Below are 15,979 nucleotides of genomic sequence, written 5' to 3'. Positions count from 1 at the left end.
CGCCAAAAGCTGGGGGCTGTGCCCTCCCTTGAATCTGGGTGGGGACATGGATATACCCTGGCCAATGGAGTGTAATGGAAATAAGTTAGAAGACTTGAAGGCTAAGTAAAAAAAGGGTATAATCTCTCCCCTCCCCCTTCTCTCTCTCACCACTTGCTCTGGGGAAACCAGTTCCCCTGCCATAAGGATACTCAAGTGGCCCTGTGAAGAGATCCTACAAGGAGGAACTGAGGCTTTCTGCCAATAGCTCACAACGTTGTAATTCTGTGAGGGAGTCACCTGGGAAGTGAATCCTCTAACCTCATTTAAGCCTTCAAATGATTGCAGCCCCAGCCATCATCTTATTAAAACCTTAAGAGATTACAAACCAGAATGGTCCAATCAAGCTACCTTGAAGTCCCAACCCATGGCATTTATTTTGAGAAAATAAATGATTGTTGTCATTTCAAGCCACTATTTTTTAAGGCGATTTCATACACAGAAACGGGTAACTAATACACATGCATTGCTCACGGATACATACATATATAATAAAAACAGCAAAAAACATGCATGGCTGTGGTTGCTATTTCAGGGTAGTTGTTACTTCCAGGGATAGAAAAAAGAGACAGGATTGGAGAGGAGTCCAAAGTAAACTTCAGAGGCATCGGTGATATTTTATTAAATAATAAAAAAAAAAAGATCTGAAGCAAATATGGCACAAGCTAAGATGTGTTGAATCTGTCTGATATATACATTAAGTATGTTTTATATTATTCTGTACTTTTCTATATACTTAAAAAAGTAAGTTAAAATACTGAGGATGAGGGAGTAAAATATACTTTGGCCTCGATCACGATCTGCCAAGGTTGATGACACTCCACATTCTCAATGACAGAGTCCGATTCTGCCCATTGGTTCTTTACTTTATCTGTCTGGTCTTTAGATTTTATCAGAGACATGAAGTTTGCTATTCTTGCCATAATGTGGCAGAGAATGTGCCTAATAAAAAAATAAAACAAGATGAAATCAGAGAGGGAGACAAACTGTAAGAGACTCTTAATCATAGGAAACAAACTGAGGGCCACTGGAGGGCAGGGGGGGTGAGGGGAGGGGTAACTGGGTGATGGGCATTAGGGGGGGCAAGTGATGTCATGAGCACTGGGCGATACATAACACTGATGAGTCACTGAGCTCTATCTCTGAAATCAATAATACATTAATCAACTGAATTTAGATAAAATTTCGTAAAAGGAAAAAAAAAAAAGAGTGTCCCCAAAATACTCTGACTATCTAAGCGTAGAACCAAAGTTTATTTTCTAAAGCTACATGTACACAGGGGTAGCTCTTCATAACCCTCTAAGGGGTTGCTTTTATAGGTTTTATCTCTGTGAGTGAAAACATATATGAGGGGATTAGAGGAACATAGTGTTACGGATCATAGAATTTTAAGGTGGAAAGGGAAGTCTCAGTCCCCTCTCTCCCATGGCAGAGAGGTCTTTGACAGCGTCCCTGAGAGGCAGTGGATCAAGCCCAGCTTCTGTACCTCATGGTGACAGATACTTGCTCTTTCTGGAGCAGTGTGTTCTGTGGAACAGCATGGAACTCGCTCAACTCCTATTGAACAGAAGCCCCTGTGACTCTCACCCACTGCTTTTAGCTTCTAGAACAACCCATGAAAAGTTTACTCACTTCCACATGACAACCCTTCAAGGGTTTGGAAACAACAATCTGGTCCGTTTTCAGACTTCTCTCTTCCTGGTAATGCCTCCTCGATTCCTCCAGAAAGCGAAGAATCTAGCAATTCTCGGATATGTTTGTATGCCAAGTGGTTTATATCCAGGGTTTTATATAATCTTCAAATTCCCACGTCACGGATGGGGAAACTGAGCTCGGGGAATTGAAATACCTTAGCCTAAGATCACAGGGCTACTGTTTGTGAGACGCGGGGTCCTCGTGGGACACCAAAGTCCTCCCTGCTTCTCCTGCTCTAACACGCGGCTCCTGAGATGGGAATCAGCTCATGGCCCTTTGGAATGTTTTAGCTTATTCGATCCTCTCTCCAACCCTTTGAACACGCATGAAAGGTAGCAGAACTCACGTACTACAGATCAGGGAACAGGCTCAGCAAGGCGGGCGGTGCAAAGAAACCAACCAACCCTTGGGTAGGAGAATTGAGGCTCAAGCCCAAATCTTCACATCCAATGCCAGGCCTTGTGGTTGTACCCAGATGCCACTCCATGATCTGGGACCCCATCAGCATTAAGAATAGGTCCCACCCCAGTGGATTTAAGTATCATGATTGTTAATACGTAGCCAAACATAGCCTTAGCTTCTTCTTAGCAGCCAAGCGACACTATTACGTAGTGTCTCAGGTGGGGTCCATTAGTAGGTATTGCTGGAGCGGAGGGGTCAGTTTCCCAGATGTTACTGTGATGTCATTGTCTCTCCGTGCAATTGAGTTTCCGTGGCTCCTTGTAAACTTCCCTCTTCCCTCCATCCCACTGAACCCAATCCCAAGCTCCAACCTGGGAGGGTGTTTTGAGCCACCACCGCGTCATCCAAAGTAGTAGCGACTCCTGTTAGCAAGCAGCAGGTGACAAGCACCCTCAACGAGCCCCTGCGTGCTCCCGTCATGGAGCTGTTGATGCCACTGGGGAAAACACAGGCCTCCAGACTGAACCTGTGGCTGTGGGTACCAGGCACCGTGCCCCAAGGAAATATGGTTTGCGGAGGAAGGAATTCAATGTATGACCAGGTGCCTCCGCGGCTCCAGGACTGGATCAGCTTCAGGCCTGTGGCGAGAGGCGCAGCTTGTGAGCACCAGCCCCCTGGGGACATGTTCCCCCATGCATTGGGTGTGTGTATGTGTGTGTGGAAAACTGATGGGTTTGGGAGGAATGAGACACACATAGAGACCCTCCCGGCATCCTCCTAGCGGAGCTCATTCCCCTCGTTTGTAAGAGATGCACTCAACATCACAGCGGAGGTAATTCAGTGCCATGGCTTTCCCTCACCTTTGCCTCACTGGTGGGATTCAAGTTTGGAAAAATCCCATCTCAGCTGTGTGCCTCTGAGCTTCCCCCTAACCTCAGTAGAGCCCCTCGCCCCCACGGCTTGCCTGTCTCTAACGGCTTAGTACACTCCTTTTCCGCGCCTTGTCCTCCAAACAGATGGTGTTTATAGAAGGAAAGACATGGAAGCTATCGAGCTGCAAGGATGGTGATCAATACCCAGAAACCAGCCCTCCCAGGACAGTCAGAGGAGGGGTTTTCAGGGACACGGCTGGAGCAGACCCCCCACCCCGCCTGGCCTGGCCTGTGTCCTATCCGGCAGGGCGGCCAGGCGGCCTAAAGGGATGTGTTTCCTGCAGCTTTTTCTTCTTCGGGCTTCAGGGCTGTGTTTGTGCAGCTTTTATAGTCATGCAGCCGGGAGCAAACAGAGACCCGCTTTTCCCTGCGCTGCGGTGCCTGGGCCTCTAGGAGGTATTTATTGAGCTCCTGCTGATTGCTGTACTCTCTGCATGCGCGGTGGGGACCCAAGGGAAGCGCTGGGCTCCTAGGGCTGATGCACAGGCAGGCCGTGCTGCTAGGGCAGCCTGGCCTCTGAGAAAGGTCCTGGGAGAAGGGGAGAGGAGCGGGGCAGCCAGGGCGAATGTGTTTGTGTCCTGGGAGCTGCGGGAACGACTGGTGAATGTGGAATCACACGCACACGCATGGGCAAGTGTACGTTTGGCAGCCAGGAATCTGGGGTGCAAGGGAGGGAGGGGCCTGATTTCTGAACCCACTGCTGCTGGGGGAGTTGGAATGCAGGGCTGTGGCAGTGAGCAGGGACTGGGGGTGGCATGGGGCCCGGCTGCTGAGAGAGACCATGGGAAAGACCACAGGTTCCCCCGTAAACTCAGGACAAGAGGTCGCTAGTCACAGACAGGCTTCCTGGTGGGTAGGGGCCTGTCTGTAAGAGGGCCTGGCAACGCACGGGATTTGGGGCAGCCCCAAAGCTCGGCCAATAACAATTTCAGAAACCAACCTTTGTGTGGGTCCCTCTTCTTCCCCATGGAAAGGTAATGTGTCTTTTGGTCAATGCCCAAAATGTCCATAGCAAAGATAAATGTGTTTATACTGGGGTGTGAGATAAGGCCTGTAATGCAGCAGGTGCTGCGGGTATGGGCATCCCCAGGGGGAGGTTAGAAACGGGGCTGTGGGTTTCACTGAGGCCTGGGATCCCTCTCAGCAATGCTACGTGCTTCTGAAGTGATTCCCATCCCTCTCTGGGCCTCATCTTCTTCCTCTGCAGACTGGGGGCTGCAGTTTACACCTTCCTTGTGGGATCGTGCAGTCGTAGTTGTCAACCACCAACAAATAGCGACTGTTAGGAGCCCACCCATGCAATCGAGTGGGAAGTGACAGGGTCTCTATTTATCTAAGGGGACAAGCAAAGCAAGTCAGAGGATACTGAAGGACTTAAAACTTTAGAAGTGGGGTGGGGCACGTGGGTGGCTCAGCGGTTGAGCACCTGCCTTTGGCTCAGGGCCTGATCCCAGGGTCCTGGTCACTCCCTGCAGGGAGCCTGCTTCTCCCTCTGCCTGTGTCTCTGCCTCTCTCTCTCTGTCTCTCATGAATAAATAAATAAAATCTTTGAAAAAAAAATAGGAAGAAGGGGGAAATTAGCAAAGGCCACCCCAAGGTTGGCAATTGAAGGCAGAGGGATGCGCAGGTCCCCCACCCTGCCCAGAGGCACTTGGGGTTCCCTGGGCCACACTCAGGGAGGGATTGTCATCCTGTTGTCCTGAAGCGCGTGGCTCGGCTTCCCATCACTTCCGTGGATGTTTCACTTGCGTAAAGGAAACTCATTCCCAGGCCGACTGCTAATTAAATATGTTCCCGGTTGAGACGTGGTCTTTGCCCTCAAGCCGTAGACAGTCTGAGTGGGGAGAACAAGTACCAGCGCAAGGAAGAGAAGCCGGGCAGGTTGAACTGGGGAGGGGCGGAGCACCTGCTGAGCATTGAGAGGCTCTGGGGGCGGAGTGGGGGGTGGGGGGTGCTGGGACAGTCACAGTCATCGACCACTGGGAGGAGGGGCATTTCGGGCTGAGCCTGGAGGATTCGGGGCAGTGTGACCAATGGAAGGAGCAGCCCTGCCGAGCAGAGGAGCAAAGAAAGCTAAGGGGGAGCCCGAATAGCAGTGCTGAGACCTGCGCCCCTGGACGAAGTGCTTGGGTCCGGGGTGCTGGGGACATGGGGGTCCCAGCTGAACCTAGGGAGGGTTCTGACAAGGTTCTGAAGCAGAGTCAGGCTCCTGGGGTGGGGGAGACACTGATTTCCTGGGGGGCGGGGAAGGCATTGAGGAATAGGAGGGCAGGGAGATGCAGGCGCGGTTCCCCAGGGCCGGGATGAGCAGGATCTGCTTGGGGGCAGGCAGGCGGTGGCAGGGGGCTTGTCAGGTGCATGGTGGTGCTGGAGCCAGGGACGCTGACGTTGGGGAAGAGCCCAGTGGAGTGAGAGGTTTCCTGATTGCTCTTTAAAGTGATAACAGATCCTTCTGCTTAAAAAATATAAATTCATCAACTCCCCATAAAGATCACAAACTTCCAGGAAATCAGACAGTAAGTCTCTGCATGGAGGGGGAAAAAAAAGACTTTGAGCTGGTGCATCCTCTGGCGGTTTTCTAGCTATTTCTCTCCCTTGCACTAAGCATGTGTAGACGACTATGTCTGTTAATATATACAGTTCATATCAGCCCTGGTTTTTGAAAGTCCCTGTGGTTCCGATGTTTTAAGTTGAGTAATGACAAACGTGTGGCAGTTTTTATGTTTTGTTATCTCCATGCAAACTACTTGAATGGCAGAGCAATGAAACTGCCAGCATGCAACCCATTAATGTCTTCCTGTCCCCAAGCTCATTCCTGGATCATTTTTCCTGAGGGTGGGGAAAAAAAAACCAACAACAATAAAGCACCTTCCTTCTAACTCTGAGGGGGAGGGCGATGTGCTTTGGTATTCATACTTTTAAGTCAATTAAAATTGGTTTATCTGGTTTCTTTAGACTATAGGAAATTTAAAAGGTCATGAAATTTTTTTGGCTCCAATTAAAGAATTTTCTCATGACCAACTCTACTGCTAATTCAACCCGTTTCTTTAGGAGATTTAAGCCTCAAATGAAAAATAAAAAGTCAACCCCAAGGAGACTTAGAGTCTGAGCTGTGATTAAATTTACGCCTCGATTCCAAAATCAGAGAAGATAACTGGGAGCCCCTCCAGCCAAGCTGAAGCCAGGTTTATGACCCCTACTCCATTCATCAGAATTAACCGTTAATTTTAATTCAAAATCAGTGCAAGAGGGCACTCCACAGAGACCCCCCTGGCACACTGGAGCCAGCATGCTAATTTTCTGACCATCAACAGCCAGCTGTTTTACCCAAGAAGTTCCTAAATGGCGGGAGGCCAAATATTTCAGCCCCAAGTGACATAAGTGAAGGTCCCAGGGACACAGCACTATTTACAGATGTCCTTTGGGAATTTGGAAGTGACCAGAAAATTCTAAATGTGCACACATTCAGGTAGGGCAATTCCATTCTTAGGAACTCAACCCTGCGGAAACATTCATAAATGCACATGAAGATCATGCTCCGAGATGTTTATCACAACGTTGTTTGCAACAGCTGGAAGTGGGCAGTCACATAAATAACCACCAAGTGGGAGTGGGTTAAATAAATGATAGTACCTTCACACGAGGGCTAACGGTCCGGCAAAAGAAGGTAGGTTTGTGTGGAGTGACAGGGAAACATCTTAGGCCTACTGTCCAGTGAATAAAGCAAACCTCAGGAGAGAACGTGATCCCAGTGAAAAAAATAATAACATTGGAACCCCTGGGTGGCTCAGTGGTTGAGCGTCTGCCTTTGGCCCAGGGCATGATCCCAGGGTCTTGGGATCGAGTCCCACATCGGGCTCCCTGCATGGAGCCTGCTTCTCCCTCTGCCTGTGTCTCTGCCTCTGTGTGTCTCGCAAGAATAAATAAATAAAATATTTAAACATAAATTTTAAAAAAAATAATAGTGACATTGACATATGCCATGGCAGGTAGGAATGTCCGCTCTGCAGCCACACTGCCTGGGCTCAGATTCTAGCTCTATTTACCAGCCGGTCACCACAACCTGGGAAGGAGGCCTGGTTCTCCTTGTTTGCAAAATGAGGATAGTAAAAGTGCTTTCAGACCAAGAGCTCTCAGATACACAAAGAGCTTTCAGACAAACTATCCAACTATTAGTAATGAGCAACTCTGGGGAGCTGGACTTGGAGGGAGGTGGGATTTAAATTTTTACTCTGTTAACTTCCAGACCATTTTACATGTTTTGTAGGAATGCCTAAACAGTCGGTTTAAAATATGTTCTCTCTGAACTAGAGGCTATCTATTAACAGATGACAGCTCCTGCCACACCCTCAGTTGACCGAGGATTAATGAAGGGTGGAGATACTTATCTAGGACTTCGAGATACTCCTCAGAGGTGATGGAGGCCCTGGTCCCCAGGAAAGCCAGGCCTGTGGAAAAGCACAAATTTCTCATCACAAATGACTCTGTCCAGCCCTGCACACTATGAGGCTCCACCAAACTCTAACATGATTTCTATTTTTTTAAATTTTTAAAAATAAATTTATTTTTTATTGGTGTTCAATTTGTCAACATATAGAATAACACCCAGTGCTCATCCCGTCAAGTGCCCCCCTCAGTGCCTGTCACCCAGTCACCCCACCCCCGCCCACCTCCCCTCTAACATGGTTTCTATCAGCCTCAACCATGGCTCCAGGGTGACCCCAGCCTTCTAAATGTGCCTATCTAAGAAAGCTCAACACTGTCAAGAGAATTTACTGTTTTTTTTCCATCTAAAACCCAACTACAGGTCCCAGATGTCTCTTTTCTTAGAGCAGTTACTTTAGAAAAATTACAATTATAAATCCTTTCTCTGCCCTTTGAGATATAAATCCTCTGCCACTTGGGAAAGTTTCCTCAAGGATCTGGGAGCCACCTCTATGGAACGCAGACTCCCTGGGTGATGGCTCCCTTGACTCCCAGTCTGGTGGGAAAGTAGATGCCCAACTTTGGTGGGCACCTTGTTCCAATTCGCGAACTATCTCTTGTCATAAAGATATGAGAAGTGCGTCTCTCTGCTGGATCAGCACCAAATAACAAACACAGATGGTCTAATCACAGTAAAGCCCCCACCCCCAAGCGTCTCCTTCAGTACTCTTCCTTTAGCACAACTCATTATTTAAAAATTCCCCCACCTTCTATCTCAGCGGAGAAGAGTTCGGTTCTATACTGATGGCTCTCCCCTACCTTGGTCCCTTTCACAGCTGCCTGCCTCCATTTCTCTTTGACACCACTGGTGAGGGGGGAGCTTGGTCCAATAGAAAGCCATGACCATGGAAGAGGGAGGTCTTGGGATTTACCCTAAAGGTATTTACTAAATCTCTGCCTCCCAGTAGACACTAGAGGAAGAAGAAGGTAGTGGTGGCTCACTGTGCAAAGGACAGCTTAAATGTGCAAAAGGTTGCTTCCTCCATATGAACAATAGCCCCTTGTCTGAGCACTTTACAGAGTACTGGGATATGTGTTGAGCTCTCAACATACAGCATCTCATGAATCCTTAGAGCATCTCTACGAGATAGGTACCATTATTTTCTTGGAATCGAATCCTCAGGAAGATTATGGAATTTGCTCAAGGCCACACAGCTCATAAGTAGCAAACCCCGGGGCCAAACTCAGTATCCCTGCCTCCATTCATGTTTGCAGGGCTAAGGTAAAGAGCATGGGAGTAGGCAAGTGAAGAACAGCTTAAATTCACTGTTCTGGGAAGTGTTCTCTCCGTGGGCAGTAGCTATGCCTTACTGTATGTAATCCAAGAATGGCCTTGCTAAAATGAGAGCCACAGCACCCATCTCTGTGGTAAAGATTCAGCCTTATTGCCTCAGAACTGGGGTTCAGGCCCCTGAAATGGGTGGTCATCAAACAGGGCCTAGAACCCTGCCTTCTTTTCTTCATAGAGCCTACAGGTCTCTGAAGTGTCCTCGCTTGAGTCTCATTCCCCAGCTAGAGCATCAGCTCTCTGTGGGGAGGGGTTTTGTCTCTTTTGTTGAGTTATCTCTCTGCACAGTCTAGAAACGTGCTTGGCCCATGGTCGGCACTCGGTATAAATACATGTTTGAAAAAGGAAGAAAGGAAGGAGGGAGGGAGGGAGGGATAAAGGAGGAGAACTGAAATGGGATTTAGAAACATACTATGTCTAACTTAATACCCACCCCCCACCTAAACGTAATGATGAGACGCTGTGGTCCAGACAGGTAAGGGGCTGGCCAGTGGGGAGCAGGTCTTTTTACTCCTCAGCCAGGTTGGTGGTGGTGCTGGTGGGAGAGAGGGCCCCCTTTGAGAATAGTCTAGATATTACAGGGCTTCTCAGCTTCTGCACTATTGACATTTTGGGCCAGAAAATGCTTTGTTGGAGACTGCCCTATGCATTTAAGGTGCTGAGCCACATCCCAGGCCCCCATCCACCTGATGCCAGGAGCACTGCCCCCCAATGCCCCATACCTCTGAGTTGTGACAGCCACAAGTCTCTAGCCATTGCCAAATATCCTGGGGCAGGGGTGATGGAAGGTGGGAATGTGGGTGGGGGGCAAAATTGACCAAAGTCAGGAAGCACTGGATTAAAAGGTAATGTAATGACTGGCTACTAACCAAGTGGGAAGGGGTAATTAAACTCTTAATGCTTCCGTTTAGGAAGTGGGGGACACTTCAGGCTTTGGTGGGGAATCAGAGCCATTGGGTACAGTGTGAGGAGAACAGGAATCTTGGGATCTGATATGGTTCCCAAGATTCCCAGAAGCAAAGGAATATTCATCAACATGATGACTCAGGAAATGAATGTTCTCGTGCTCTGCCTGACATTCCAGGTAAAAATTTAAGAAATTTAATAAGAAAATTGATCTGTCCGCACATGGTGAAAGAGAATCTAATGAGCAAGAAGCCAGGCAGATTCAAAAGCCTCAAATTATTTTCTCTAATAGCGGCACAGCCATTTTTGAACACAATTATGGGCTTGAAACCCCGCAGGGGAATTCAGTGGAAATCATTTAAATATTTATTTGATGTGAAACCTCTGACCCAGGCAATTCATAGGGCAATTAAAGAAGGAGGGCCTGGAAGATTTGATGGAATGTAGTTTTGGGTTTTCTGACAAATGGTCGATGCAAGTAATAATTAGTGGCATCTTAAATTAGATCTAAATGTGAGTAAGAAACAAGGATCTCATAGGCCTCGGTACAGGAAACTGTATTATCCAATATACAGTGCTCATTAACAACCCGGAGGAGAAAGTAAATCCGACTTTAGATTTAGATTAAATTTGCAGATAATGCAAAACGAGTGACAAATGGCAAACACAGAAGATAAATTAAAGTCAAAATTACCAAAGGAACTAGACATTTGAGAAGCCGGGTCAGAGCTAAATAAGATGGCATTGAATGAGAAAAGGGAAAGCATTTCACCGTTGGGTTTGATTACATTTGACTGTCTGAGTAATCAGCAGGCCCACGAGAGAGGAGGGAGTGGTGTTGGAGAGGCTGGCGGGAGACTTGGCTTTCCTCCAACATACCTTGGAAGGTTGGCTTAATAACTTAGCATATTGTGTTTGAAGGAGATTTTGCAGCAGGGAAAGGGGAAGGTGGCAGATACAGACCTGCTGTCCCTGCAGTCCTAGCTCAGAGGTACAGAGTTTTGCCAAAGACAAACTGACCTCTGGGGAAGTCCACACCTTCATCAGGCTACAAGGTGATTCAGTGCTTTCAAGCCATCATTCTGTCTCCATCATCACCATCATCATCATCACCATCGTCAACAACACCCATTGAGCTCCTACAGATAGCCCAGACTCTGTTAGAACAACTTTATTTAGCTTAAAAAAAAAAAAAAAAAAAAAAAAAAAAAACCTTTGACAAAGGCTGGTGAACATCCATTGCTACTTGAACACGTGCCCTCACACATATATACTGAAGAAAAGAGCACTCAACAAAATCTACAACAGGAAGCTAAACACTGGTATAATGGAAAAGATTTCTCTTTTCCTGATATCATGGAATAGTATAGAAAGCACTTTAAAATGCTGACATCACAGAGGACACTTGCTATGATGAGCACTGAGAAATGTATAGAATTGTTGAATCATTATATTGCACACCTGAAACTATTTTCTACCTACAGCATGGCCTGCTAATTCTAAAGAAAATAAAATGCTCACGCCATTTCCTCAGTTTTTCCTTTTTAAGTCCTCACAACAATCCTTACCAATGAGGAAACCGGGATGCAGAGAGTTTCAGTGTTTCGGCCAAGGTCACAGAGTAAATGGTGGAGAAGAAGGGATTAACCACCCTTATTCCTTGGGGAACACACAGCAGCAGGAGGAAATCAGTGTGAAAACCTAGAAGATTCCTAGAAACTTTGAGAAAAGAATTTGATTCTGTTTGTAGGCAAATCCTGTTTGCTGGTGCTAGCAAAGAAACAGGATATTTCCCTTCAGTATGCTCCCACTTCCTTTTTCAGGATCTGTCTCTGTTGCTGAGGGATTTATTGGTCTGTAAAAAAACCTTATTCACAGTACCTTAAGCAGATAGGGGTTTATTTGTTTATTTGTCACATGTAACAAGAAGGCAGAGGTGGACAGATGCTAGTGATAATTTCCTATTTTGGCAATGTCAGGCCTGACATCTCTATATTTCTGAGCCTTCCTGTCATGGTTGCAAGATGGCTGCCAAAGCGGGTGGAATGTCTGTGTTCAAGGCAAGAGAAGGCTGAAGGCCAGTGCCATCCATAGCTGTTCCCTTTATCATGAAGGCAAAAGCTTTCCCATGGGTCTTGGGTCCCATTGGCCAGTTGGGTGGCCAAAATAGGTCATATGAATGCTCCTGTCCCAGGAAAGACAAGAAAAATAGGAAACCAGACAGCTATGATTGAGTTGGAGCAGCCATGCTCCACCATGAGAGGCTGGGCTCTGGGGGTAGCAAGAAAGAGAAGTGACCACTGGGAATGGACTCAATGTATCTACAACAGGCTCCGCGTCTCCTTCTCTCTTCCCCTCAGCCAAGCAACTGGGTTCCTAAGGTGCCTTGATCTGAGTAGCTGACATGCTCTGGCTTAAGTGTGAGTCAATAGGGAGCTAAGATGGGCTTGTTCACAATAGTTTGCAATACTTCATTTTCAGTAGAGTGTCTTCAAAGGAAGTTAAATCATAAATCTGTAGAAATGGGTTCTGGAAAGCCGTCTTTTTGCAGGAGCAAACATTCAAGGAGGAGTTTAAGTGTTCACTGGCTGAAGCTCTGCAGGCATTTATTTCTGGGCAGTAAATAAAATCAGAATCAGAGGCATTCCGAACATGGAGTTATAACTTGATGGATTACTCAGATGGGGAGGATTGGCTTTTGGATCAGGAGGTAATGCTGGGCAGCTTTTTAGAGTGTTAAACATATAGTTAACCATATGACCAAGCAATTCCACTCCCAGACACTCACCCCAGAGAAATGAAGACATATGTTACACAAAGATATAAATGTTCTTAGCAGCTTCATTTATTATAGCCAGAAACAAAGCACAAAGCAAAATGAAACAAAACAACCCCCTCCCCCCCAATTGGCAACAGCCCAAATAAGGAAACAAATTGAAACACAGCCACAAGATGGAAGACTATTTATCAGAAGAAAGAAACAAACATCTGACACATGCAAGGCTGTGTCTGAATCTCAAAAGCATTACTATAGATGAAAGACAACAGTCACAAAAGACTACAGACTGTAGAATGCCCTTGCCATGGAGCTCTAGAAAAGACAATCTCTAGTAACAGAAAGTGGATCAGTGATTTACTGAAGCTGGAGGTATGTTTGGGGGTGACGTGAAAGTTCTTGATGGGGGTGGTTGTACTCATTTGTCAAAATTCAGCAAAGTGTATCCTCAAAATAGGTGCCTTGTAAGAAGTCAATGATACATCAATACAGTTGGTGTATATTTTGAAAAATCCTATCCATGTCTCCATTTTCATGTTTTCTTTTTGTTTCCTTTGTTTCTAGCCAAGTTCCTTTGGAAAACCCCAACTTTGGCGGAACGCCAGGGAAAGCGGTATTTGCCCAATGCCTACGGGAAATGCAGAGTGCCTTTGAGATGACAGTTGCCCAAATTTGACAACAGAGAGAGACAGTACGATGGTTAATTTTACGTGTCAACTTGGCTGGGCCTCAATATCTAGACATTTGGTAAAACATCATTCTAGATGTTTCCGTGAAAGTACTGTTTAGATAAAATTAACATTTAAATCAGTAGACGTTGGGGAAAACAGATTGGACTCCAGAATATGGATGGGTCTTACCAAACCAGTTGAAGGCCTTAGAGAAAAAATCTGACCTTCCCTAAGCAAGAAGGAATTTTGCCCACAGTCTGCATTTGGATTCTGCAACTCTGCCTTGAGTCTCCACCCTGCTGGCCCAGCCCATCAGATTTTGGACCTGGAAGCCTCCACTATTGCTTGAGTTAATTCTTTAAAATATCTTGATACATAGATCAATCAACTGATCCATCTGTGTGTATTCATACATACACTCATCCCATTGGTTTGTCTCTCTGGAGAACCATGACTAACGCAAACAGGTAGAAACTAGATGTAAATTAGGTAAAACTCTAGATCCTTAATATACAAGTTGTTGCACCAGGGCAGCAACCAAGAGTTGTGTTTAACAGGGAGAGCCAGTCCCATACCACCAGGGTTCTAATGCCAGCTGCTTGATCATGGACATGTATCTACATTTTCTAATATTCTCTCTCCCCAAGAAAGGGAAAAACGAAATCATCTACCTGTCAATAAGGATTAAATGAGGTATCAATACAAAGCAATTCTCACTTTATCATAAATACTATGTCTACAAGAAGGTCACATGGAGTTAAGCCTCATGAATTCTGGAGCACTACTCTTTTCACTGCCTCTGGATACCTAGGTTGTGTCCCCTCCCCTGTCTTAGATGACAGCCAAATGACCCCACTTTGAACCTTACACGGACCCACATTAGTCTACTTGAATTAGAATTCCGATTCAGGCGGAAAGGATCGTCACAGTATTACATTAGGTGCTACAATCGATCATTTTAAGCAGCTTCCACCTAATTCATCTGAGCTGACATTATTCTCCTCCTCACTGGTCAGCAGGCTTCAAGAAATGCCATGGATGCTGCAGGACACTACTGTACTACAGAACCCACCCCTTCCCCAGCATTCCGGAGAGGCTGTGCTGAGAGGCTCCATGTGTGCAGTTGACCCACCAGCCACCCTTTCCCATCATAATGTGATATATTGGTCTGAATACCTGGGTGCCACAGTGCTAGGCGCCATCCAGAAGGAGCATAAGAGAGATGGATCGAGGTACCTTGATTTGATAAGCCAAATTGGATTAAACTAATAGCATTTCAGAGACCTTCCTGAATAATATTTTCCTTAGAAACTCACTACTAAACTCAGTTGCAACTTTGCCTGGCTGAAGTTGAGAGACTATGGCCAGAGAAGCCCGTTGGTGGAGGGGGATGATGATTTGGAGATAACCATGCTTCACATTGGTGCAGTCAGCTTCTCACAAAGTCTAGAAAGGGCTTTCACATGCATGGTCTTTTTTATTGTTGTCTTTACAAATATCCCAGGAGACAGCCAGGATGAGGAGCATAGCCTCTGTGGATATCCTTAGGAGAAAGAGCCAGCGTTGCTCAGAACTAGGACTTGCCCCACTCTGTGCTCACTTCTCAGCAGTCTGTGGGGTGGGCACAACATCTGAAGCCTCCTAGCCTTCCAGTCAGGGTTGGCCCGAAACAGGCAGCGGCTCATACAGTGGCTTTCATTCCCTATAAGGCCAACTGACCCAAGCATATATCTGTGGAAAGTTCTAGAAAACAGTGCCTCTTGCCCACCACCTCCCTTGACCAATGCTCAGCTCCCTCTGGAGATGAGCCAAGCAAGTGATTCTTTTGTGGTCACCCTCAGCAGCACCTCTGTCCCTCACTTTATTAAGCTTAGAGGGGACATAGGCACACTGGAGGATGTCCAGACCAGTCAGGACTGGGAGGAGAAGGGCAGTCATATTTGGGGGGGGTGTTGATGGCACAGGGAAAATCTAATATAGGGAAGAATCAGGGCAGGCATGAGAGGGTTTGTAAGCAGTGGAAGGAGTGTCAGAAGGACTGGACAGGGCAGACCAGGACCATGATGGAGGAAGCTAGAGACATTCACTATAAGAAAGAGTTTTCCAATGTCAGTGTTCTCCAAAGAGGAGGAGTGTCTCCAGTCCTGGGGTGTTCAAGTGGGAGCATCAGGAGGTCAGGTGAGAAAGTAGTTCAGGAGGATGAGCAGTTAGGTTCCCAGCTGAGGGCGATCATCCCCTCCCAAGGGGATATTTGCAATGTCTGCAGACACTGAGAGGTGTGACTAGCATCTCACGGGGAGAAACCAGGGGTCCTGCGAAATAGCTTACAAATGCCCAGGGCAGCCCCCACAACAAAGAGTTACCTGGCCCCATATCTGAATAGTGCGGAGGTTGAAAAGCCCTGGAACACAGAAACTGTAAATCTGGAATTAAGGGTCATGGTCCAGTCTGCCCGGTCATGGAGAAGACCATGGAAGGTAATCAATGAGATGCCAGGAATATTCAGATTTCAAGGAGGATGGCACAGTAGAATGTTCAAGTAGGCAGATCTCGGAAATATATTTTCAGTTTCAGACATTGTGGGCTATGTTGTGGGACTCTGGCCATCCTTGCTGTAGCCAAAACTATAAGCCTCTCTGGAAAGCAAACTGATATGTTCCCACCACTTCTGCCCACTTCCATGTGTAAGTTGGAAGGCGATGTGCAAAAATCTACAGGCAGGGTGGGGTGGGGGAGTGGGCAACAGCTGAAAACAAGCGGAGGGGTTTGCAGTGAGATTTCACCC

Source organism: Nyctereutes procyonoides, unplaced genomic scaffold, assembly GCF_905146905.1.
Source record: "Nyctereutes procyonoides isolate TBG_1078 unplaced genomic scaffold, NYPRO_anot_genome, whole genome shotgun sequence".
In the NCBI taxonomy this organism is placed as follows: domain Eukaryota; kingdom Metazoa; phylum Chordata; class Mammalia; order Carnivora; family Canidae; genus Nyctereutes; species Nyctereutes procyonoides.
Note: the sequence above shows the minus strand (reverse complement) of the source record.